The sequence below is a fragment of the Suncus etruscus genome, chromosome 1 (genome assembly GCF_024139225.1).
Source record: "Suncus etruscus isolate mSunEtr1 chromosome 1, mSunEtr1.pri.cur, whole genome shotgun sequence".
Classification (NCBI taxonomy): domain Eukaryota; kingdom Metazoa; phylum Chordata; class Mammalia; order Eulipotyphla; family Soricidae; genus Suncus; species Suncus etruscus.
Genome location: NC_064848.1, coordinates 35554965 through 35581978, shown reverse-complemented (window position 1 = coordinate 35581978; position 27014 = coordinate 35554965). Strand labels below are relative to the sequence as shown.

General features: G+C 32.8%; 1 protein-coding gene across 3 annotated transcripts in view; it reads left to right on the top strand.

Moving 5' to 3' along the window:
- PTPRD (protein tyrosine phosphatase receptor type D) overlaps window positions 1–27014 on the top strand; it is a 1813832-nt gene that overhangs the window by 1073735 nt on the left and 713083 nt on the right. For all 3 annotated transcript variants that reach the window (XM_049770278.1, XM_049770286.1, XM_049770270.1), the window contains exon 7: window positions 4826–4864. The gene's annotated coding sequence lies outside the window, so the exon portion shown is untranslated. The remainder of the gene's footprint in view (window positions 1–4825; window positions 4865–27014) is intronic.

Below are 27014 nucleotides of genomic sequence, written 5' to 3'. Positions count from 1 at the left end.
CTGAGCTTTCCCGAATGTTCAAGCGAACCATGTGCCTGCTTTTTTGGGAGCACAGATTTGTGTGAAAAGTTATTCTCCATATTGAACTTCAATAAGTCAAAGTACAGGTCTAGACTTAATGATGATCATCTTCAAGCCATACTGAGGGTCTCGACTGCTTCCTCTCTAAAGCCAAATGTGGTTCAGATTTGTGAGAAGAAGCACTGTCAAGTCTCTGGCAGCAAGGAATAGGCAAAAGATGCCATGTTCAGAAGAACTGTTCATGATCTTCACTCAATGTTATATTCATGTTCAGAAGAAATAATTAAAACTGTTAATAATGACGTTTGAGGACATTTTTTTTTGTGAAATCCCTTATGTGTCCCTACCTCACCCCAACTTTGCCTCCTGCGGCCCCCAGGTAAATTGTGTTTGAGACAAAAAAATTGAGTTTGAGACCCCTGCTTTAGCCTTTTTTCTGTTGAAGGGCATCTTGGTTATTCCAGAGTCTGGCTATTGTAAATAGTGCTGCAATAAATATAGGTGTGAGGAATGGGTTTTTGTATTGTGTTTTTGTTTTCCTAGTTTATATCACTAGGTTTGGTATAGCTGGATCATATGAGACCTCAACTGCCAGTTTATTTTTTTATGAATTTCCATATTGTTTTCCATAAAGGCTGGACTAGATGGCATTCCCACCAGGAATGCATGAGAGTTCCTTTCCCCCTACATTCCCACTAGCACTGATTATTCTTTTTATTTGTTTGGTTTTTTTTTTGTTGTTGTTGTTGTTTTGTTTGTTTGTGTTTGTGTCTCAACCGACAGTGCTCAGGGGTTACTTCTGGATCTATGCTCAGAAATCGCTCCTGGCAGACTCAGGGGACCATATGGGATGCCGGGATTCGAACCACCAACCTTGTGCATGCAAGGCAAACGTCTTACATCCATGCTATCTCTCCACCCCCCCTTTTGTGATTATTCTTGTTCTTTGTGATGTGTGCCAGCTGAGAAACTTCTGCACCTCAAAGGAAATAGTGCCTAGGATACAAAACCCACCCACAGATTGGGAGAAACTATTCACCCAATACCCATCAGACAAGGGGCAAATATCTAAGATGTATTATGTACTAACAGAACGTAACAAGAAAGAAAAACATCTAACCCCATCAAAATATGAGAAGTAATAAGAGATATTTTCTCAAAGAAAAAAATACACATATAAAAAGGTACACATCACTAATCATCAGGGAGATGCAAATCAAAACAACAATAAGGTAACATCTCATGCCACAGAGACTGAGTTAGCTTTAGATTTTATGGATATCCTTGGAAAATCTAATTCCACAAACATTAAATCGGCAGCCTAAGAGATAGTGCAGCAGGGAGGTGCTTGTCTTTTACTCACTCAATTGGATTTAATCTTTAGCATTGCAAATGGTCCCCTAAAAACCACAAGTAATTTTTAGGTGTAAAGCCAGAAATAACCCCAGTGCCTCACCTATTGTGATCCAAAGACAAAAGAAAAAATGTTAAACTAATGATCTTCTTAACAAAATAGTTATTTACATTTAAAATACTTATTATATAAAATGTTAAAATGATGACAAGTTCATGTGTTTAAATAATGCTATACATGAGAATTTCTAAAACTAATAAATACATTTAGAAACATTAATATCTTTCAACCCAATGATTATATAGATACCACATCAACAAGTAAAATATTTAAGTTTATATTTCAAATGTGATAAATATAGACAGTATAAATGACAAGTAATTAATATTAGTAGCAGTGTGAAGAAGGATACTCTACCAGGTTGTCTTGCTATTAAGAATGTTGCTATTACAAACTGTCTTGTGCTGTTTATCAATAGATTAATATTGGTAATTTATTATATAATATTATATATATTATATATATTTATATATAATTTATTATATAAGTTTAACTGAACCTAGCAGTTCATTGAAAGGTAATAATCACAATTCATAAAAATGTAATCTTTTAAAGATATTTATCCTACTGCTTCTTATACAAAAAAACATAAATGGCCAGCAGCTTTTAAATGTTTTATTCATAAAGCTAAAAGTTAAAAACATTACTAAACTTATAAAATATATTTTATTTATATCAAAAGTAAAACAAAGTTATATACCCAAAATGCCAATAGCAGTTATCTCTTGGTGACAGGATTTTATATGACATTTGTATTTTTCTCAGTATATTTCATAAATTTTCGACAGTGAATATTGAAGTATTTTTAGAATGAAACTTTCTTGTTTTTATTTAAAAAACTGAGTGGCTGAGAACTAGTTTAAAGAATTGAGCATATATTTTGCATTCAGGAGGCCTGTGCTCAAGCCCCCATACTGCATGGTCTCTGAGCATCACCACCGAAATAAAAACCATAGAAAGTATATACTAGGAAAAAATATCTCTAACACCTATTATTTTTCAAATAAGCTGAAAAAAAGGCAATAGAAATAGTTTTGAGGGTTTATTTTTAGTAAAATATATTTTTAAACCTATTAGTTTATTCATGTTTCAGTGGAATAATAATAATCATCAGAGTAGTTGAACTGTACAGTAGTTACGCATTGCTACTCATATACTTATAATTCTCAAAATTATCTGTATGGATCAAATATTTCTTTTGAATTTTAGTAACTTTTATCAATTTACCACTTCTGTTGAGTTGTCTCATTGACACTTCGAACTTAATATCTAAAAAGGTAGCTCATATTGCCCCTAAAGCAGGGGTCTCAAACTCAATTTACCTGGGGGCCGCAGGAGGCAAAGTCGGGGTGAGGCAGGTCCGCATAAGGGATTTCGCTTACTGAGCATTCGCAATAAAAAAATCACATTAGGAAGAAAAAAAATTGCAAAAAATCACATTAAACTTTTGCATACCCCGAACGGAACTGCTCAGGGTATGCGAATGTTTAATGCAATTTTTTCTTACTAATGCGATTTTTATTGCAATTATTTGGTAAGCGAATAATCGTGAATACTGCGATATTTAAAGGCTACTGCGGGCCACAAAATGTTGTATGGAGGGCAGCAAACGGCCTGCCAGCCACGAGTTTGAGACCCCTGTTCTAAAGGTTATTTAATCTCAATCATCACTCTCAAAACAGTTACACTTTATATCCAAAAGATCAAGTCAGAATTTGACTATTGTGTTCTTTTCTTTACTCTCTTAGTGCTTTAATCCATCTTTATACTTCTCTTAATCTCACAAATTTCTCCAGCTTCATTTTCCATTGATGTCAATATGGTACTCTTTATTTAAAATGGTAGACTTTCATTCCTATTTCCAACTACTTTATGCCCAATGTGGTCACCATTAACAACCATTTTTAAAATCAAACTACAGCAATATAAATAATCATTATTTTCAGTAGTTTAAACTTGTTATATTCTTATTTATTTATTGTTTTCCGATCAGGGCTTACTCCCAATTTTGAGCTCAAGTATTACCCCTGGCAGTGCTTGAGAGACCAAATATGGCACCACAGAATTGAACTAAAGTCTACTGTTCCAATGCAAGAGCCATAACCCATATATTATCTCTCCAGCCCTAAATATTTATATATTATATCCTTCCACTTTATTTTAGTGTTAATAAAGTATTATGTTTAATATATACCATATTAATGCAGATAATTTGATATCTTGACGTGTAAACTTGCACAAAATACTGTAATCAGTGTAGCAAACTTATCCATAAATGTCGATATTTAATTTGTTTCTTTTAAACACCGGTCTGCCCTTCTATTCCAGCTTGCAGGACATCATGTAATCTTGCTCTTATTCAAGATCAGCTGACTTTTTCTAGAAATTTGTAGAAATAATTTAATACTTTCCCTTGTCTATACTTCTCACAGGTTCTAAATTGATTTCTCACTTACAAAAATAAAATAAAGTCAGCATGAAGAAGCTTAATGCAAATAACAGTATGGCTTGTCCAGTTTTTAGGCTGGCTTGTGAAACTTTCAAAAAATTTTGGCACATTAATGAGCTTGTTTTTTCAATACTAATAAAATTGTCTTAATAATAATACATTTTCAATATGGTATTAAATGATCAGAATGCCTTTTTCTCCAGTGTTAAAGTCTAGGTATTCCTCCACATTATTATCATGGTTTTGGTGCTTAATCTTTCTAGAAGAGAGATAATGATTAAAAATATAAGGGGCCGGGAAGGTGGCGCTAGAGGTAAGGTGTCTGCCTTGCAAGCGCTAGCGTAGGACGGACCTCGGTTCGATCCCCCGGCATCCCATATGGTCCCCCCAAGCCAGGAGTGACTTCTGAGCACATAGCCAGGAGTAGCCCCTGAGCATCAAACGGGTGTGGCCCAAAAACCAAAAAAAAAAAAAAAAAAAAAAAAAAAAAAAAAAAAAATATAAGTGGCTTTAGGTGTTTATCAAAGAACTAAATCATATTATGCAAGGAGTTCCTTATCATGTAAAGATCATTCCATTGTGTATTATATTTATAGACTTTCCCAACATCATAAATTATGTTTAATATTAGATGATTGCATGCTATTACATATTTCATACATCTGACTTGTGAGATATATTAAATTGCTATTCTAAAACAACTTCCCCTTCCTGAAATAATCATAGCATATTATGTTTCTTGTTTTAAAAGAAACATCTTTTCAAATTACTCTTTACAATAAAAACTGAAGGGAAATGTCAAAATACCACCACTTTTATATCTTTTTGGAATTTGACATTTTCCACTACCTAAGTAATATAAATATGCATCACTTAAATGATCAGTACTTTAATAACATCACTTTAAAACATTTTAATTATTGTAACATTTCTTTCTTTAGGGAGACGTCTGGTGAATATCAGTGGGATCTACAGAACAAGTAAGATTTATTACATGCTGTTTTCCTGGTTTTTCTTTAACATACATTTTTGTCATTATTTAATATGTATTTTGGGGGCGAAAGGGACAGTACAGTAGTAGAGCATTTGCCTTGCACACGGCCAACCCAAGATGGATGGTGGTTCAAATCCTGACATCACATATGGTCTCCGAGACTGCCAGAAGTGATTTCTGAGCTCAGAGCCAGGAGTAACCCCTGAGCACTGCCAGGTGTGATCCAAAAACAAAACAATCAAAAAAGTATTTTTACTATGGTAAGGTGTTAGTTTATTTAAAATACTGTAAAAAATTTTAATGTGAAGTGAGATGATTAAAAATAAAATTTCTGAAATTTTTTATATTTTCAGAAACTTCAGAAACCTATATAATATTTGTATATCATAATCATTTTTAAAATATGATTTTTATTTTTAATAAATCATATTTAAATCATATTTAAAATATGATTATGTAAAATTTGAAGCCCCAAATTATAGGCAATTTTTATGATCAAGTGAATATGAATTTATATGTCAATTTTTGCAAGATAAATTTACTAAATATATATTGATAGAGTTGTTATGTTTGAACATCATGGTCCAGCATTATAGATCAATAAGTGGTTGGTTAGATTTTCCAAATCCTTTTTATGTAGAATTATAATTCAAAACCAAAAAGACTGGTCAATTCAAGATCTACTTTCAATACTGGTTGTGAAATGCTAACATTAAGAAGACAAGTCTTTCTTTAATGACATAGGAAAAATAGCTGGTAGAATATGTTCAAAAAGAGAGCAAATGAGAAGGAATATTGAAGATAATGAGACTGAAGAGAGTAGTTCTGTTGAAGAATAAATAATTACCAATTCTTTCCTGAACCATTAAGGGAAAAATAGAACAGAATGAGAACAGAGAGTAGAAATTAGAAACTCTAGAGAAATAAAGACGTAATATAGAAAAAAACATAGTAAAAAAAAGAAAAAATAAATTTTTATATTTTGATTTTATACCTTGACAATTTAGTTATTTGATACTAGAAATTAGAAACTAGAAAGGCGTTTTAAAAATAGAATTGAATATTTGTGGTTGTTTCATTTGGGACAGAAGAACTATATTGTATAGTAATTTGATGATTCTCAAGATCACTTTATGCTCACTTGAAGTCATGTTTAAATGGTTGATTTGTTCCAGGTTTTCTTATGAGTATTCCAAACTTGTTCTGCTTTTAAAATCACTTGACTTTAAAAAGCAGGGGGAAATCATGCATTTACAGAGGTAAAATAAGTTATTAAAATGTATTTCTAATCTACAGGAAGCATATGTTAAACAATTCAAATTTGGAATCAGAACTTTTCAAATTATTCATGCATTTAGGGATCCAAAGATCTAGAATTACCTTGTAGTTATCCTGCAATTATTGCTTGAAGGCAAAGAAAAGGTTAGCAGTAGCAATGATAGCAACTGTAATGTAGGGATTGATTAAAAAAAACTTGTAAGTAGTTTTTATATCCAAAAGTATAAATCATAACTATGCAAATAAGTATTCATGTCTAAGTGCTTGAGAAAAGTGTTACTCTAGGTTCAGATATTTTGGTATTGGTTGAGAAAGATGTCTATATTTAAAGAAGTAGTAATTTTATCACAATAAAAGGTATTTCTTTTACTGTTAAATTATGCGGGGAAGTTTTGTCATATATATATTATTTAGGATACAATAATCACTTAATCCATTATTCCCTGTTTTTATAAACATAGATCTTATAGTATAAAACTAAAAAGTACCTGTTGAGTATTCCTACAAAATATGATGTAAAATTCCAACCTTAAAATCAGTTTAGTTGACCAGAACTTCAAGGATTCATGCTAAAACAGTGTGACACTTTCTACCCACAGGATGATATTTGAGCAAGTTTTCAATCTCATATAATGTATAATTTGTGAATTATTAGTGAATGTCTTATTTGGTACTTGGTGTGACATGCTCTAGTTCCCTTCTGGTTTTTATTTGAAATTCCTTGAGCCACAGGGGCTAAAGAAATAGCATGGATGTAGGCATTTGCCTTGCATGCAGAAGGACAGTGGTTTGAATCCCGGCATCCCATATGATCCCCCTAGCCTTCCAGGAGCGATTTCTGAGCGTAGTGCCAGGAATAAACCCTAAACGCTGCCGAGTGTGACCCAAAAACCAAAAATAAAACAAAAACAAATAAATCCCTTGAGCCGTACAAATGACTTCTGAAAAAAATTATGTATGTTTTAGTACTTATAATACAGCTCCATCATTTGAAAATGTTATGGAGATAAAATTAACATTATTTAAAAAGCTTTAGACATCATCTTCATAATTTTTTTCTACAGTATATCTACAGCAATATCTACACCTACTGTGAAATACTTTTATTCTTCTTGTGGAATAACTAGAACTTTCTTGTTTATTTTAATAGCTTACTGGTTTTACTTCATTGTCCTTAAAAATCTTGTAATTTGGGCCCAGAGAGATAACACAGCGGCGTTTGCCTTGCAAGCAGCCGATCCAGGACCAAAGGTGGTTGGTTCGAATCCCGGTGTCCCATATGGTCCCCCGTGCCTGCTAGGAGCTATTTCTGAGCAGATAGCCAGGAGTAACCCCTGAGCACCGCCAGATGTGGCCCCAAAAAAAAAAAAAAAAAAATCTTGTAATTTATATTTAATTCTCAATTTTAAGTAATTGTAGAAAAACTGAGTAATATGACAGATTACAAAGCTAGAATAAGAAAAGGACTGTTGGCACTGAGAAAACCATGTTAAAAATACCTCTATATTATGCTGTCAAAATATTTTAATACAAGTATTTTGAAAGTATTATCACAGTGATTTATACACAGTACTATAGACAGTTTAATGGAAAAGAAGTAGAGGGAAAAGGATTGTTTATTTCAATGGAGGGTGAGGATTTCTGAAATGGTAAGAAGACAGATAGCTTTACTAACTCTGTTCTGTAACTTGGGTAAGGTCTGGTATTAGCAAGCATTTTTTCAAATCCCACTTCTTTTTCTTCCTAAGTACATTGATAATAGATTGAGGTTGGAGAGGATCCATAGTAGTTGAACACTCAGTAGTCCTAGAACTTTACCCGATTATATTTGGTTTGATGATGCTCTTGTCCAACACCACGAGGCCAATTATATGATACTGAGAACCCCGGCCGCCACATACCAATCATGTTCTCTAGACTTTTAGTTGTCTCCCTTGCTCAACAATAGATTTTTTTTTTATCATCCTGCATGTGCCTTTAAGAATCAGTTTATTTATATTCCTATGATATCTTTTTTTTTCCTATGATATCTTAACAGATAAAAATCTCATGCTTTATATTTATCTTTCTTCTGATATAGCTCTCCTACTTAACAAAAATAGCAAAGGCAGGGCCCGGAGAAAGAGCACAGCAGTGTTTGCCTTGCAAGCAGCCGATCCAGGACCTAAGGTGGTTGTTCGAATCCCGATGTCCCATATGGTCCCCAGTGCCTGCCAGGAGCTATTTCTGAGCAGACAGCCAGGAGTAACCCCTGAGCACCACCGGGCATGGCCCCAAAACCAAAACCAAAAAAAAAAAAAAAAATAGCAAAGGCAAAGATTCTTTAGTCTGGATGCCCCTGCTTTTCTATCTATTATGTGAAATCTGTGATTCAAGTGAACTGATCTAAGTATCCTTAAGTATCCTTAAGTCCAGGAAGAGAAATAAGCCTTAGACGACTGAGAGCAATTAAACTATGTGATTTGTTGTCTAAATTAATAATTATTATTTATAATTACTTTTATGGAATTTAATTCATTTTACTAAAAATGAAGTAAAAGTTTAGTTTATTTTTAACTATTCTAAATGGTTCGCTGTTGAACAAAAACAGCAAAATATTTCCATTTCTTTTAACTAACACTTAAGTCACACACATTGACAATTGAATACTCTTTGCACACATCAGTTTATGGACTGTAAAAAATTTTTTTGTTGGCCCACTGTTATATTCTGTATTCTGTACTTTTTAATATCTTTGAAAGAGTGATTTTGGATGAAAATTAGAATGCTTGAACTCTAAATATGCTATGACATTAGTAATTCTTCAGAAATGTTTAAGAATTTCTAATTCTTATGCAATCTCTGTCTTTTTAATCACTGCTTTAAGAGTCATCATCTTGCTTCATAAACAAGTGACTGAATTTGTTTAGAAATAGGCCTTTATTTTTCTAATACTACAATACACATTTCTTTTTCCTCAGATTGTTTCTACTGTAAACATTCTGTTGGTAAAGATGATATTAAAGTCAACATTATTGTGAAGCCTTTGTATTATCACCCTAGATAAACACACTTCTTTCCTTTTTTTGTATTATTCTTAATAAAGAATTTCTGGAAGTGTATAATGGTTTCTTTCTAGTTGATTATGATCTTATTCAGTCTAGGTAATCACACACATATCTTTTATACTTTTGTAAAACTCTAATGCATAGAAAAAAGTTTAGAGGTAAAAGGTAAGCTATTATTTGGTGTACTGCAAGCATGATTAGAATCAGGGATGTTATTATTGGAACCATTTGGAGTCTCATACAAGTAAAGGAACCAAAATTGTACAACACAGACATGTTTCCATCTAGATTATGAGAACTAACTATTATCTTGGGATGATGAGAAAGTTATATTTAAAATATCAATTTTGCTCATGAAACTCAAATACTTTCAGCAAGAAATGAGATAATAGCAGTGGACCAAACAGTTGTTTATTTTACATCAGCTACCTCTTTCTTTTAGAGAGAATTATGACTCCCCTTTGAGTTTTACAGGGAGATTACAATTTACTGGCTATAGAAATGTTCATTATCTGCAACAACTACTGATTATGGTGATCACAAAACATCACGAGGGCAAAAGTGCAGCAGTCAAGAAGAGTTCAAGAACGAGGGTGCCCTACCAGTACAATTTGAAAATGAGGCTGATTATACTAGAGGGGATACCAAACAAAAGTTCATTTTACATAGAAATACTGATTATTACATTGAAACTTCTTGACCACTGAATGACCTAGAGGACCTTTATGTTCAAGTTAAGGTTTTACTGAATTAGTGGAATCTCTATATTAAAGAAACAATGATGATGATGATGATGTTTATACCTTTACTAATACTATGTAAAATACAATAACTGCTCCTCTTCACCTGTTTCAGTGAGGTAGATTCAGAATTTTTACAGCTTTTTGGGTTCTGGCTCCATAAAGAACTTGATTCTATCTGTAATATTCATTATCTGTAACCAGGCAATTGCATTAATGTTTGTATTTTTTATAATACTTTAGAACTATATAATTATATCTGGTAAATCATCAATCTCTGAAAGAATAGTTTCTAGTTAGTAAATTAACAGAACTTAAATGCCTCGTACAATGCAGCAGGGAAAGGAAGAGAAGGAAGTTTATTCCTGATTTTGAGAGAGGAAAGAGCCCATTGTTCGCTAAATATAAACTATAACCAAACAGATGTGGTTATGGATACTTTCATGTTTGAATATTATTATTAGCTGTCTTGTAAGTGATTACTGCTTTGCATCCACTAGTGATCAAAGATAGGACCAAGTGATAGTACAGCATCACGGGGTATTTTCATAGCACATTTATTGTCCCCATACTTTGAGTGATTTTCAATATTTATCTTTGTATCAGTGGTTTCATGTTAATTTTGACTATATAAATTGGTTATTATGTATCACATTTTACTTATTCTGTCATTTTGGTACTGAGGCCCTCTAACCTAACAAGTGAAAAAATTTTAAATATACTTTCTTATTTTTCAATGGAGGGGATGCTTCAGGATTAGTCTTAGCTCTGAACTTTGGAATCTCTCCTGGCATTGTCCAGGCAGGGGACCTTATGTGATATCCATGATCAACACCTGGCCAGCTTCATGCAAGGCAAATGTCCTATTATACTATCTCTCCACTGCCCCTCCTTTATTACATTTCAATCTTTAACTTCTTTTGTTTCTAACACTATTAAATTTTTTGTGTTTTTCTGTTTCATTCAAAAAATGCAGGCACAAAAACTAGGAATTTCTCCTAAGACAATAAACCAGTAGCTGATACATGTTTTATAAATGTTTTAATCATGTATAACAGTGGACAATTAATGTAAATCAAAGTCACCATAGTGATTATTTTTATGGAATAAAAGAACAGCACAAAAGCAAGCATGTTAGGATCATTTTAGATGATATATTCTGAGAAAATGATTAATACTATTGAACAAATCTGCTTTGTTCTCATGTACACTTTAGTCAGAAGAAAACTTTGATAAAACAAATACTTTTTAAGCATTCATATATAAAAGGAAAGCATAGTACCGGTTTAATATTTTCATCACATGTATTAAAAATCACATACCATATCAAGTATCTAGAATTTTTTTGAGACTGTCAATTGCTCTAATACTTGACTTGCAGTATTCAGCCAGTGTTTCTTAGCCAAGTATGATGGAAAATTTAATCCTTAGTCTATGCTATATAATAATTTCCTGGCTCTGTGCTATAAAATAATACAAGTTATACAGTGTCTATGGAAAGAAAGAGGCCAGAATCTCTGTGGGACATAATCAATATGCTATCCAGGGCTTTTCTCTCATCTAGAGAAGCAACTATTCATATAGATAAAATATACTTTTTTAAGGTTTTGCTTATAATTCATATTCTTGTGACTCTAAAAGCAAAGCTTCTACATTTTGTTGCTACTGACTGGAGTTCTCTCTCTACTCCGAGTTTGCCTAAAGTTCTTTGCCTCATGGCCTCTTCCTTAGTCTCTCTCACAATTTATCTATTTCCTGAAAGGTAGAAAGGAATGAAATCAAGGTAACTAAACTAAATTATAGCAATTAGAGGCAATAAACAATATCACCTTTGCTAAATTAGTTTAGCTAAAAGCATATGACAGTATAAAGGCAACCTAAGTATAGCTTAAAATATGTTTGCCAAACATAAAAACCAGTAGAAGTGGCTGCCCTGTATTTCAACTTTGAACAAAATTTAAAAGCAAATTAGAAAATAGAAACATGCCAATTTGGCTTAATAAAAAATAAAAAAGCTATTAACTAGTCATAGGGCGCATATAGTTTTCACTGCATTAGATTTACATGGGACCATATGCATTTCTCATAGTATAAAGTTAAATCTTCATGTAATAGGGCTGTATTTGATCTATTCTGACAATGAATAGTATGTGAAGATCTTTATTTGCTAAATTCCAGGAATTTTAATAAAATAATTTGTTTTAATGTACTACTCACTTTTCTACTAGTGTGTGGTCTATTACAACCACTGTGTGATTATATGCTATGTAATTATATGCTATAATTAGTATGCATTTTGTAATTTACTTATCTGTAGGTATGTTTCTCACATAAGCATTAATTCTATATGAATTTATACATATTAAACACCTAATCTAGTCTTCCATGATATATATACATACATTTTTATATATAACAGATGAATTATAAGCATTAACACAAGACAAGTGTATTGGAACATGTGGATCTAGTACATTAAAGCAGGTACATTTAATATTTTCTGAAAACTTCCCTCTTAAGATCCAAAACAAATACTATTTTAAGTACCCTGAAGACATTATTTCCACTTTATACTTAAAAACAGCAATCTCTGTCAATCAAAATATACCCTATATAGTAATGTCTAACTACACCTATCTCAATTATAAGCTTTCTGTATATAGAACCTAATTCAAAAATCTTTTCTTATAAAAACAATCTTCATTGAAATATAAAAGTGCTTAAAATTATCCATATAAAGCACCAGGTTAACTCTGACAGTAATTTCCTTGCACAGCTAGACTTAATGGAATACACAAACTATATTATTTATGAGAAGCACCTAATAAGAACCTAACTTTAAGTAAAGTGACATAACTGTATGCACCCTGACAGGTATAGAAAAGGGAAATAAATACAAGAATTGCATCTTTCTTTTACCTTCTTAAATTCTCTTGATGCCCATCATTTTCTGAACCAATAAAAAAAACTACAATGATGTCTTATTGATATAGTTTCAAAAATTGGCTTTATGAGACATAGAAACAAAGATAAGAAGGTTAAAAACGTATGCCTAGAGGGAATAGTGAGGATTATCACTTGTTGTAGCAGGAAGAAGTGTAGGGTAGAGGGGACATGGTAAAATGTGTTGGGAAAGCAGTGTCCAAAACACAACTCAGTTAAAAGACTATAACCCTTTTACACAAAGGACCCATCTTAAGGATCTAGGAACAGCATTGAGATGCAAAATTCTAGGTCCAGACAGGGATAGGTCCCACTAAAAAAGAGGCACCAGGAAACAAAGACATCATGGGAAGTCAAGAATAGACCAATAGAATCTCAATACTTTTCCCCCAGAAAAAAAGTCCCATTAACTTCTAATTGTATAAAGAATTCAGAGCAAATGTGGGTATGGAAAATATGCATAGTTACTATGCCTAAAACAGGACTTTGATGTCTCTTCATTATAAAGGAGTAAATACTCTCTCTTGAGCACTTATCAAAATCTAATCCTTTTTCCTCTCTCCCCTCCTTTCTGACAAAACTTGTTTTACTTCACGGTCTCCTCCAGAATTCCTTTCTGGAAGGTAAAGACAACATTGGTTTCCTTATAGTGCTAAAGTGTGAAATTTTCTTCTTTAAATATCAGAGAAATTGATTTAAATGTCAATAACACCCCTGAAAATTAATTATTAGAACAGCAAGCAGATGCTTACATAGTCTTTTCATACATTTAAGGAAAAAGTAAAGGGTAGAGTATGTGAATAAATATGGTAAGTGGAGCCAAATGGGAATTGCAAATTCAGAGTTCAATCTTAGTTTTAATAAGAAACCTCTTAACAGAGATAAAAACTGAGAATTAGTAATTCTTCTGAATAATTTTAGCCTTTAAAACAGAATTCATTAATTTCTTGTTTTTTATATTCCCCATTATAGAGTTCTATCTAAAATGATAAGTTTGTTTGTTGTTCTATTTTTTGAGAGAAAAAGAAGAGAGGTTAAAAAAATATAAGGAATTCAAACATTATGTTAAAAATCATGTTAGATGATCAATTGATTATACTTCCACTATTTCTGTTGACCACAAAATTCATGTGATTCAGACATGAAAGTGAAAGAGTCTTCATTGAGTCAATTATACTATGTTTCATTCTAAATGAGACAGCAGCCATTTTATGCTTCATTGATGCATTTTATTCTATAGAATTTCAAAGTTACTTAATTTATCAGTTGGAAAAAATAAGAGGCTATTCAGGTTGGAGCCCTCATATATTCCTAGTAAAAATTATTATAAGGCTATCTGTTTCTCAGAAAATCATTGGAAGTATGGTTTTATTTTTCTGAGCAGTATGATATCTCATTGAAGTAAGCTGTCTAGAATTATAGTTCAACCACTGGACGAGAGGAAAGAATTTCTTTTCCAGATATTCTGAATTGTGATAAGAAATCTTGACTTTTTTCTTCTCCTTTCAAAAGAAAATATTCCTCATTTTAGAAAGTCATGGCTATAACCAGTGAAGCTTGCTGAAATATATAAAGAATAATAAATTGAACTTAATTTACAGGTATCCTTGCGAGCACCCCTTTCATCCTGAGTGGCAGAAATTATCCACTTGTCCTTCTCGTACCTGAATTTAAATCAAAATTTAAAATTTAAATCAAAATTTGGTTTGTTCATAAATTTTTTTAGGTGACTTGCTCTTTTCATTGCTCTTTTCATTTATGAGGATTATTCACTTACATACAAATTTAGATTTTATCTATTTAGCACTGTAAGGCTCGGTATTCCAGATGCTGCTCCCATGCAGAGAAATAAAGAAACAGTCAGTCAGGCAAAAGCTCAAGTGAGTTCTTTATTTTGGCCGGCCAGGGTCCAGTGCCTGTTCAGAATCGAATAGAGGCAAAAGGACTACGTGGCTTTCTTTGTTCATCCTTATATACCATAAGAAGGGGAGAGCGGGAAAGGAGGTAGGGATGATTTCCTTATAAGGGTATAACATCCGCTGAGACATTCTAAGGTAGTACAAGTTCCCTATAAGGGCATAACAACTGCTGAGGTAGTACAAGTTCCTTAAAACATCGACTGAGATAGTACAAGTTATCGCATGAGCTTTGGGTTGGTATAAACGTCCTTTTTAGGACAAAAAGGGTTGGATATAAAAAGCAGATATAAGCATAGAAAATTACAGAATTCTGGTTACAAAACTTGACCTTCAAGTTCCATGAGCTACCGCAGTGGGGGCTGGTGTAACTAGTTGTTGACTTCCCTTTTCAATCAGCACTATATAGTTACTTTGCCATTTTACTACTTTTACATTATAAACCATTTTATATTTTATTTATTTAGCATTATGTAAAACTCACTACACAAATTCACTGATATTTTTTGGTTTTCATGGCAGCCAACAAAGTAGTTGCTGCTTTAGCTCCAGAATATAGAAAAGAAAATTGAAAGTAACTCTTATTTGCCCTTTAATGCTGGTGGAGGTGTCCAGTTGCCCTGGAGAAAGTAATCTGCTTTCTCTCTTTCCAACTCTGCCTAGGAAAGAAATAGCTGGGGAGATCTAGGACTGATAAAAACTGCTATGATCCCTGCACAACATGCCTCAAGTCCAGCAGGACCAACAAAATGGTCATTTAAACAGCAATAAGGATCTGGCTGGCATCAGAGTTATTCCCTGCCACCCTATTTATCAAGATGCCTTGTACTCAGGCTGGGATAAGAAGTTATTCTTTGCAGGAAAGGAAAGGCATTCCTACACCTTGCCCAGGTCTTTCAGGTCCATAGCTTTCCTTCACAGAATATAATTAGTTGAGCAATGAAGTAAAACAGTTTTTATTTGAAGGTACTGAGGAAGAGGAGAGAGACGGTCAGAAATGGGGAGAGAAACTTGCTCAGAGGAGAATGCTGGCCTTTTCAAAGATTGAGAAAGCCCCAATATATGCCCCAGAGTTAAAGTGGGAACGTATGAAATCATGTATCTCAGGAGGGGAAATGCGAGTGATCTTTCCATGTGAGCATCACGTGTGCATCTCCTTTATTCCAAGTGAATTTATATTGAATTTCCTTTTTTAAAAATAATATCTTTATTTAAGTACCCTGATTACAAACATGAATATACTTGGGTTTCAGCCATAAAAAAAGAACACCCCCCTTCACCAGTCCAACATTCCCATTACTAATGTCTCCAACTCCCTCCTCCACCCCCTAAGAAGTTTCTACCAACTTTGTTCTGCAGAGGGCTTTCTAGCTAGGTGAGAGACCATTGCTCAGGTGATTGCCGAAAGGAATGGTTTGTACCAGTTGGTCTTCTTTAAACTTCCTTTCCAGGATTTTATTCCTATTGGTGCTTCTCTTAACAGGTTTGATCAGCTCTTATCATTTCCAGTATTCACAGGTGTGTCTTGGTAGCCTTAAGACCAGTGAACAGAGTAGCTTCCTCAAATTCTGTTTCTTGGTTTTATTATGTCCCAAGTACTTTTAGTACATCTCAAGAATTCACTGCCATGGGGAACCTATCTGCTTGCTTTATCTTTTTCTACTTGATTCCAAAAAATATCCAGTTATTATCTATGTATCAAGAAAAACATCAATACATATTGCTGACTGGCCTCATATTAAAATCCTTTAGTTGTTAGTTGAAATTGATTCTCATTACAAACTATAAAAATAAACTATAGTCATAACAAACTTATTTAAATCTTCTCCTGTAGGTCCAATTTAATAGAAATATATATATGTATATATGTATATATATACTGGATGGCATAAAGCAGCATGGCTAATGAAAGAACTGACTATTCCAGCAAATGATGCTAGAATTTGTAATGGGTTTAACACCTGGCAGGTAATGCAAATAGTATTGAAAATTAGCTCATTTTTGGCTTCCCAAAGCTCTTTTCAATCGAACAAAATGGGCGTTGAAAAGAAGCCCAGCTTATTTTTTTATACACACGTGTTTTGAATCAAAGTCGTACTTAAGTTCAGTTACTTAGAAAGAGTAATTTCATTAACTTGTTGCTCTTTTAATCCTCCAAGATGAGTTTTATAGTTTCCAGGGAAGATTTTCTTTCAGCCTTATTTCTTGGCCATTGTATAGTTTTGCCTTCTGTCCACTAATTCAGTGTGTCTACATCATCCAAACATAAATTTATTTTCTCCCTGGCACTTTTCACCTTTTAAAAATGGAATGATCCATATGGCCAAAGAATGCAAGAAGGGAAACATTTGGGAAGTATTATATAGAATGCAGATCATTCCAGATTTTGATCATCTTATCCAACTAGAGCCAAGTAAGAAAGCAGTCACAAATAGTTATATTCCAAAAAGTCCAGACTATTTAGAGCAGATAAGTAATTGAAAATTGTCATGGTTATACAGGTATACAAGATTCCTATTGAAATAACTGAAATGCAGGACAGAGATATATGGTTTCTATTTTATGTTATGATTTTTAAAACATTTAATATATAAAACAATGATGTTATAAGGATTTTGGAGAGGAATATTCAACTTTAAATGGAAGTTTTAAGATACTGTGATTGCTTCCTAAATTATATATTTCACAGATAAGATTAATATAAAAGGCTCATACATACAATCTAAAAATTTTTAATGATAATGGCTGTTGACCTTAAATTTTTATAAATTAGTGACTTCTTAGGGGTAATAGCCATAAAAATAAATTTTCCCCAATAAACAATATTATAATGTGTATAGTCAATATTAGTCTTCATAGTATAGTTAATGGCATAAACATGCCAATTTGAGGGTTGGGTCATTTGAAGGGTAGAATACCCATGAGACCATAAAATGGATGACATATTTGAAAGAAAATAAAAGCACTTGAATATTTTTAATGATGCGTTTTCCTTACAAGTTTTAATGTGAAAGTGTTGTTAAAGATTGTGACTTTTTCAATTTTTTGTATGCTGATGATTTAATCTAGGCCTTCAGATTAGCCAAATATGTAGTCTACCCTGCTGAGTTATAACACCAAGCCTCTAATTTTATTTTTAGAAATAAATCTCCAACATTCATAGTAAGAAAAGATATTTTTCCCTCTGCTCTCATGGCCAACTCAAACATATTCATTAAATATACATAGCCAATGAAATCTAGTTTGTAGCATTTAGTAATCCACTTTCTCTTTGTTAATGACAGCATAAAACTTGACTCAATCTGCTTTCTTCAGTTTGCTTCCCATTATTAAAACCACCCTTGTACTAAATTTTAGTAAGACTACCTTTTTCTTAGACCTGAAAAAAAATATGGAAGTTAAGACATATTTTGAGTGGACAATTATCACTATCAATCAAATAGACCATAATACCCACTTTTGAGGTTTAGACTTTCTAAAAACCATAGTTAAAATTCATATCAAGGGAACTTTAATATTTAATATTGAAAGTATAATTATGTGCATATTTTGAGTTTCTTTTTTGTTTTTTATTTTTGTTTTTAGATGATATCTGGCATACTCAGGGTTTATACCTGTGTCTGTGCTCAGCGATTACATGTGACAGAGCTTGGGTGACTTTATACCATGCCAGGATCAAACAATTTCCAAAGAGCAGAAATAGAAGAGTAAGAACAAAATCTCAAATATATGATATGCTAGGCAGACCCTGACCCCGTGTACTACCTAGTGACGCTCAGGGATTACTCTGGCTATGCGCTCAGAAATCGCTCCTGCTTGAGGAACCATATGAGACACCAGGGGATCAACCGCGGTCCGTCCTAGGTTAGTGTGTGCAAGGCAAATGGAACTACCACCTCTGCCACTGCTCAGGCTCCTTAAATTTCTTTTTTTAAATCAAATATTAATCACCTTAAAAAATAAAACATAAGTATGTACACTTTAATAATTTGAACAAGTAGAGGAAGGCTTTGGATTGCCAAAAGCCAAACCCAAATTCAATAAACAAATTTCCCAGCATGTTTAGTGGGTTTCTAATACAATTGTTCATGAATGATTGAGTCACTCATAGAAGAGTAGAGAAGCTAGGGTGGGTGATTGTAAATAAAAAAGTAGACACTAAAGGGACTAGACTCCATAAACATGTTTACTGAAGTGAGATAATCAGTTTACTGCCATAGTAGTGGAACAATGTCTAGTGGAATTTGATACAAAATAAATACTTCAATCATAGTTTTAGTAAGGAAGAACAAATAGTTATTTTATGCATTCTTAAAGACATAATATTCTAGCTCTGTAATTATAAATAATTTATTATTTCATTGATGTAAGTCCTTCCAATATGGCTGATTTTCAGTTGTGAGCAAAACTCATAACATCTTTAAATATCTAAACAAACTTTTGACAATTGATAAGGGTCAGGGTTAAAATACCATTGAACATAATACTGATCATCTAAAAAGAGAAATCACAAGGTAACCACATAACAGAATAGTACATTCAGGTGACCTTCTTTCATAAAGTATATTTATTTCAACTATTGAAAAGAATCTATCAAGCAAAAGTAGCTTTCTGAAGTAGAAAAAGTAGACTATCAAGTAGAGAACCAAGATGTAGAGTTGGTCCTAGAAATGAAAGCAGGAGCCAAATTCAGCTATTGAACAAAAATTAAGCTTTTGAATACCAATTAGACATCCACATGTTGATATGGAAAATTTTATATAAAAGTTATACCACGGGTATATAAAATTATCTGTTTCTATGAGCATATAGTTATTTCTGAGGATTTCTGAGGATCAAGATTTATTTTCAGAAATGGTAAAACTAAATTTATGTAATAGATTAATATATTTTAATGTTATTAATGTAGCCACCTTTGGAATTTTACTTAGAAAATTTATCTTTAGTTTGAGTTAACTAATTATAGATTATCTGACCTTCTATAGTTCATTTCTATATATTGTGTTAATTTATATATTGACATGTTAGAATAATTTAGTGTCTTGTTTTTAAAATTAAAACATGTATAGAAAATACTTTTTATATTGAACATTGTCTGTCTCATTATATTATTATTTCCCTCCTTGATTGTTGTTTGATTTGGGTGGGCACAGACATGGCTATGTTTAGGAGTTATTCCTGGATTTGCACTCAAGAATCACTACTTCCAATAGACTCAGGGCACCATATGGGATGCCTCAATGGAATCTAGGTAGGCAAGGCAAGCAACTATTCATAGTACTATTGTTTTGTCACTCTGTGCCCTCCTGGTTTTTATTATTTTCTTTTTCTTTTTGTTTTGAGGCCACAACTTGTACTCAGGGGTTACTCTGGGCTCAGAAATTATTCTTGGCAGCCTCAGAGGACCATGTGCCATGCCAAGTATCAAATCCAGATTGGCTATGTGCAATACAAACACCCTACCCTCTTTACTATAGCTCCAGACCCTCTTCTTGGTTATATTGAAGGCAATTAATATCTTTTCTTCTCAGAACCAAATAGCAAGATATTCTGTTTAATGTTTGTAAAATATAAGAAAAATCTTAGTTATGGAAAATTGAGTAATTTTGTCAGAGTTCTAGAATATTATGATATAAATACTTAATGCTCTCTTTCTCTCCATACACATACAAACATATAAACACACACAGATACACACACACACACACACACACACACACACACACACACACACACATACTACTGAATTCCCGAAACTAGATAGGTAAAAACTAGACAAATGCTCATTTGAGGAGGATAATTTTGAAAGTATTTTGATAATTGAAAGAAGCAAATATGGTGCATATTTTTTATTTAGGAAGATATAAATAAGGAGTTGCCAATTAAAAGCATATTTAAAAATCTTAAGGTTATATATCACAGGATGATGTTTAATAAACTCTAAAGTTATATTTGACACTATCTAGATATGTTTTTTACATATCAGTAATGTAGTTCAAACTGGTAATTCAAAAAATTATATCAAAATCTTAAAATACTTTGAGCTTAAGCTAATGGAAGCTGTTAACATTGAGTTCCCCTTGATTTTCCCTAAATCTCTGATGTTTGAACTCTAAAAGCAATTAATAAATATCTCAGGTCCCTAGACTAAATAAATTACATGTTCCTTTATTAGAAGCACTCTATGTAGAACAAAAATGTCATGTTGAAATTTTGTGTTTTAACTAACTTCCAATCTAAAACTTAGTTTTGTACTTTTATACAGGTTTTTTTTTTATCTTTCTGAATAAGTTTGGCAAACTGTGAAAGAGAAAAATCATGTCTTCAGAGTCTAGCATCTCCAGACTGCTCTCACCTCTACTCTTAGCCCCAGATTGAATCTATATATCAAATATGTACAGATATATCCCATCTTCCTTATTTAATTATCCCTAAAATATAGAATCTAGTTACACTAAATTGTGCATAAACATTTTGTTGAGCGGATATATATGTATATATATATAAATCACAATTCTTATGAATAAAGTAATAACAAATTACTTTAATGCCCTTTTTCTACTTTTCTCCACAACATATTGCAATTTAATGGAATATTAGCATAGGTGTATCCTCCAGCATTAGAAGTCTATACAGCTGATTAATCTTCACTACAGTTACTTGTACATCATGACTTTCTTACAATGCTGTTCCTCTCCATTGCGGATCTAGTACAAAAATATCCTTCTGGCCAAACATCCACCACCAGTTTATATCTCATGGTTAAGATTTTGTAATATAATAACTTGTATTGTTAGAGAAGGCTGCTTAATTTAAACTTTCTTTAAAATATACCTGTGCTACTAATTAGCTGAATATGATGTTTCTGCTTAGCAAGATTTTATTTGATGGAATGAGGTCTTTCTGTATATTTAGCATCAGATCTACAATAATAATATCTAAAGTTTTGAATTAATCAACTAGGCTAAAATTATTATTTTTAAAATCTCAGGTGTGCAGCTGGTGACATGGCTATGGGGATCGTTAAAAATGATTAAACATAGAGTTTTAATTTTAATTATTTTTTAAACTTTTATAAGTTCATAGCAAAAGTAATTATTTTTAATTTAATAGTTTGAGGTTTCAGGGCTGGAGCAATAGCACAATAGGTAGGGCACTTGCCTTAAATGTGGTCCATCCAACTTCAATACCCAGCATCCCATATTGTCCCCCAAGCATACCAGGAATGATTTCTGACAAACATATATATATATATATATATATATATATATATATATATATATATATATATATATATATATATAGTTTGAAGCTTCATAAAATGAAGTTAAAAAAACACCTTGGGGCCGGCGAGGTGGCGCCAGAGGTAAGGTTCGATCCCCTGGCATCCCATATGGTCCCTCCAAGCCAGGGGCAATTTCTGAGCACTTAGCCAGGAGTAACCCCTGAGCATCAAATGGGTGTGGCCGAAAAACCAAAAATAAAAAAAGAAAAAGAAAAAGAAACACCTTGAGATGAACATTTTAATATTTTAAATTATTTTAAATCAATCCAATATTATTTTTTCACTTTCTAAGTCATCTTTCTTCATAGCTTCCAGTCAATCCTAATTCAGGAAGCACCCTTATATATTGTAGAGTAGAAATTTCTTCTAAAAATATTTATTAATGATGTCAAACAGCAACATGCTTCAATTTTAGAATTACATCAATAATGACCTTCATGTAACATTAATAATAATGTACTGTTGTTCCAAAAGGCTGTTGTTCATCTAAAAAGACTCAAAGCATAGCTATCAGTCCTGAATCTCGCTGAAATTTAAAGCAATCAATAAGATAGCTACACTTCAACCTTGCTTGTCATGTCTCTTGCTGAAAGCCATTATTGTATGTTCTGAAGTTGTACAGATTGTTCTCAGTCATCCATAGAATCTGTTTGGTCACAGTACCAATAAGGCTCCAGTATTCTGACAATAGGAATGAATGTTTCAAATCAGAAATGAAACCCAGTGGCATACTCTAGTTTTCAAATATTTCAACCCTAATATAGTCAGATTTCTTTACTACTTGGGGAAGGATTTATTTTTCTTTTACTATTAATGCTTACTCCATCAGCTTCCTTCTATTGGTTTTAATCAACAATGTGGGTCAATGGGACAGAATCTCTGTCATTTTTGGAAAATAAAAATATTATATCCTATTTTTTGTTTCTGTCAAATGTACAAATAGTAGTTGATAAGCAAAGTAAGAATCTCAATTACATAGAACTGTCAAAATACTCCCAACCATGTTAACACATCTGTGGAGGAAATAATATGTTGATCCTTTATTTTTGTATTCAATTTTTATTTATAAAAGTGAAAAGACAGCTTAAATGCTCAAATAGATGAATTGTCATGTCAGTGGCAGTTGATCCAAATCATAGATTATTATTCAGTCATTAAGCACTTTCATAAATAGGGTGACAAGAAAAGAGCTTGGAATAGAAAATTGGGGAAAGATATTTTGACTTCAATTTATATCCTTTTTATTGTATTTATTTATTTATTTATTTATTTTTGGTTTTTCAGGCCACACCCGTTAGATGCTCAGGGTTTACTCCTGGCTACGCGCTCAGAAATTGCCACTGGCTTGGGGGGACCATATGGGACACCGGGGGATCGAACCGTGGTCCTTTCCTTGGCTAGCGCTTGCAAGGCAGACACCTTACCTCTAGCGCCACCTCGCTGGCCCCTTCATTGTATTTATTAAGGCATAAGTTGTATACTTGGAATTTACTTTTTTTCTTGTACATTTTGTTTAATGATAAACTTATACACTCATCCACTAGCTTAGTGGCTTGCTTCCTTTACTATTTTATTTCTCCCAAATAGAGATGGGCTATTTTAATAAACATCTCTTCTGTGGGCTTGAATATAGAGATAATAAAAGATAACATATTATTCTTACAGTCTGGGAAGTCAATGGCCAAGGGCATTGTGGTGACATTACTTCCAAAATACTCTAGATCTACTTTGGGGGTTGATGGTAATATCAGAGAGCAGTAACTGCCAACAATATTAACAGAGGTTGAGTTCCATGATGCAGTTTTCTAGGCATTTAAACTAAACAGGATCTTCCCAAAGCTCTGAATGCAATGAAATATCAAATATATATATATATTTAATAACAGATATATTTTAATTATATCCCCTTTACTGAAAAATTGATACAACCCAAAAACATGTTCCACCATTGGAGATGGGCAATCTGATTTCTGAGGGAATGGGCAGGCTCCCCAATTAGCTCTAACAAGACAAGTGATGGGACCCACCCAGCAGGACATTTGTTGTGCATCTTGGCAATGTGTGTGTGTGTGTGTGTGTGTGTGTGTGTGTGTGTGTGTGTGTGTGTGATAAATCCAATGTAGAGAGTGTGACTGGGAATGAGAGCAGATTCCTCAGGTCATGCCTCACTGCTACAGGAAAACAAATCTTCAACTCATGAGATAAACTGATATTAGCTTACCTTTCATTTCAATCACTTTATTTTCCAATTTTGCTTTAAATGGAAGAGACGAAGAACAGTCCAGTATGTTACAGCAAGAGAAGTCTTTGTTGTGAAAAGGAATAAAGAGAACTGGTTTCATTTGTTCAGTTTGAATCTTAGCCTCTACATCCTGGGGTCTTGATAGATTTCCATTTAAAAAAAGAAGAAATTGTCTCTTTTTTTCCTCTTATTGCCAGACTAGCATTTCTCTTATTAGTGCAATTGATTCTCAGAAAAAGTACTTTATTACCAAGGGTTCATGTTCACATTTAAACTTTTCCCTTAAGTTTTAGTTATTTCCTAGTCTTCTAATGACCTTGAATTAAAGAAATAAGTAATCATCTGCCTTAAAATATCAAGATTTCAGAACACCAGGATAGAATCTCATAAGCTAACTTCTTCCCTGCTTTGTATCTTAGCTACTATATGGAGATCATTTGGGTAGGCAATTTATCACCTGAGCTCTGTGCTCAGGAAAGAGTCAGATTAAAGTAGTGAGGTGAAGGTCCCTGTGTCCATCCATCACCATCTTAAGTTGAAGTCTCCTCAGATGGTTTCTCACTCTTCTTTGCTTTCACCAGGTGTTCCATACTTGAACAGAAGTTTAGTGCATTGGATGGAACATCAGTGTGTCTTTTATTTTAGACAAACTCTCATTTTAGTTTCTCTTTCCAGAAACACATGCTTGTGTATTCTGAGAGTTGAGATGGACTTTAATTTAAAGTTAATTTGGAGATATCTCTGGTATGGAGCCTATGTTGGGGCTTATTTGAAAAAAATCATCTTAATCAGGCTACTTTCTGTGCCACTCTCAGTCTCTTCAGGGTGACAATAATCACCTCATTCTTTAAAATCCCTCTAATATGAATAATACAGGCTTGAAGATGAACAAAGCACTCTCTAAACCATCAACTCAAGTATTTTGGCCTGAATCCTGTTAATCAAATTTGTAATCAAGTATGTCTACCTTTTCAAAATGACCTTTTTCCAAAAAATATTTATTCAATCACAGTGAATAAGTGGTAAATTGAAACAAAACTCAATGTTTTTAGTTGATAACAAAGAATCAATATTATTAGCAAGAAATATCATAACATAATAAATTTGGAGAGGTATTTTTTGCAAAATATTACCACTAAATAATGTTTGTTGTTATCCTAGTGACTAAATTTAGATTTGATGTTTAATTGTGGAGTGATTCTTCTGAAATTGTGTGTGCCTAAAATTGGCAGAAAATGTGTACAAATTCTTTGTGTTAATGCTTTGTTCACACATAAAAGGGCTTTTTCTAGTTTATAGATAGGTTTAACAATAGAGAACTGCTTTGGAAGAAGAAAAGAGATATAAGATAGATATTATTATTAAATCCATGTTATAAATGAGACTAGAGAAACAGTACTGTGAATAGAGCCTTGAATGAGGTTCATTTAGTTTCAAACTTCAGTCCCCCATGTAGTCTGTGCTTTGTCAGGAGTGACTTTTGAGCACAGAGCCAGAATATCTGAGCATCATTAGGTATAGAAACATGCACACAATACACACAAATTTAGGGAAAAAAACTGCCTACATGATTATATAGAAACATGCAAGAAGTTAAGCAACCTAGTCTGGATGTACAACTGTAAACAGTGAAACAACTCTATAACCAGTTGCAGTCTGGTTCCACCTCATACATGTGATCCCAGTTCCCTACCTATGAAAACTTTTCTGTGTTTTTGTGTAAGGCATAAAATAAAATACTTTTTCTGGTTAATAATTAAACACAATAACCTAGGCTTTCATATTCATCATAAGTAGTCCAATCAGTAATTTACTGTAGTTTCAGGAAAATCACTCTTTAGAACTAATCCACACTAATCTTGGTTCTTGAGTATGTAAAATTAAATGAAATACAAGACCAAGCAACAAATATTTATAGTATGCTTACATATGAAAATAGTTATATCAGGTGTTAGTTTTGTAAAATTCCAAATATCCAGTTAAGTCCCATTTTATAGTACCTTGAATTTAACATTTTCTAGGATTTTTCAGATAAGAAACTTTTATATTACAAATGGAAACAAAATATTGGCTCACAATTAAACTTGGGGCCATATCTTGTAAAACTGACTCCTAGACTCAAAGTGGTTCTACCATACATATATATGTTTTGTGGGCCACTGCCTGTGGCACTCAGAGGTTACTACTGGCTGTGCACTCAGAAATCACTCCTCGCAGGCTCAGGGGACCATATGGGATATCAGAGATCAAATTCAAGTCCATCCCAGGTTTTCCACGTGCAAGGAAAATGCCCTACCACTGTGATATTATTTTGGCCTGCAAAGTGGTCCTATAATATATTAATCAATTCAGCTATCTTGAAATTCACCAAGACTATTACAGAAAAAAATGTATTTAATATCTATCTTGCAAAAAAATTCCCAAATATTTGGTATTGCTCAAAAGTGAAAATAAGTCAGATACCAGCTGGGAATATTCCAAACTGTGGTACTTAAAATGTTAACTAACTTTTCCCATACCCCCTCATCTCCCGTCACCATTTAAAAGCACAGGTGTACTCTTGACAAATGTCAGTCACACTCTTTATTTCAGAATCAAATTAGATAAAGTAAATATCGCTATATATAAATATATAATCAATATTTATAACCCAGATAGATTATATATAATAAATATCTCTATATA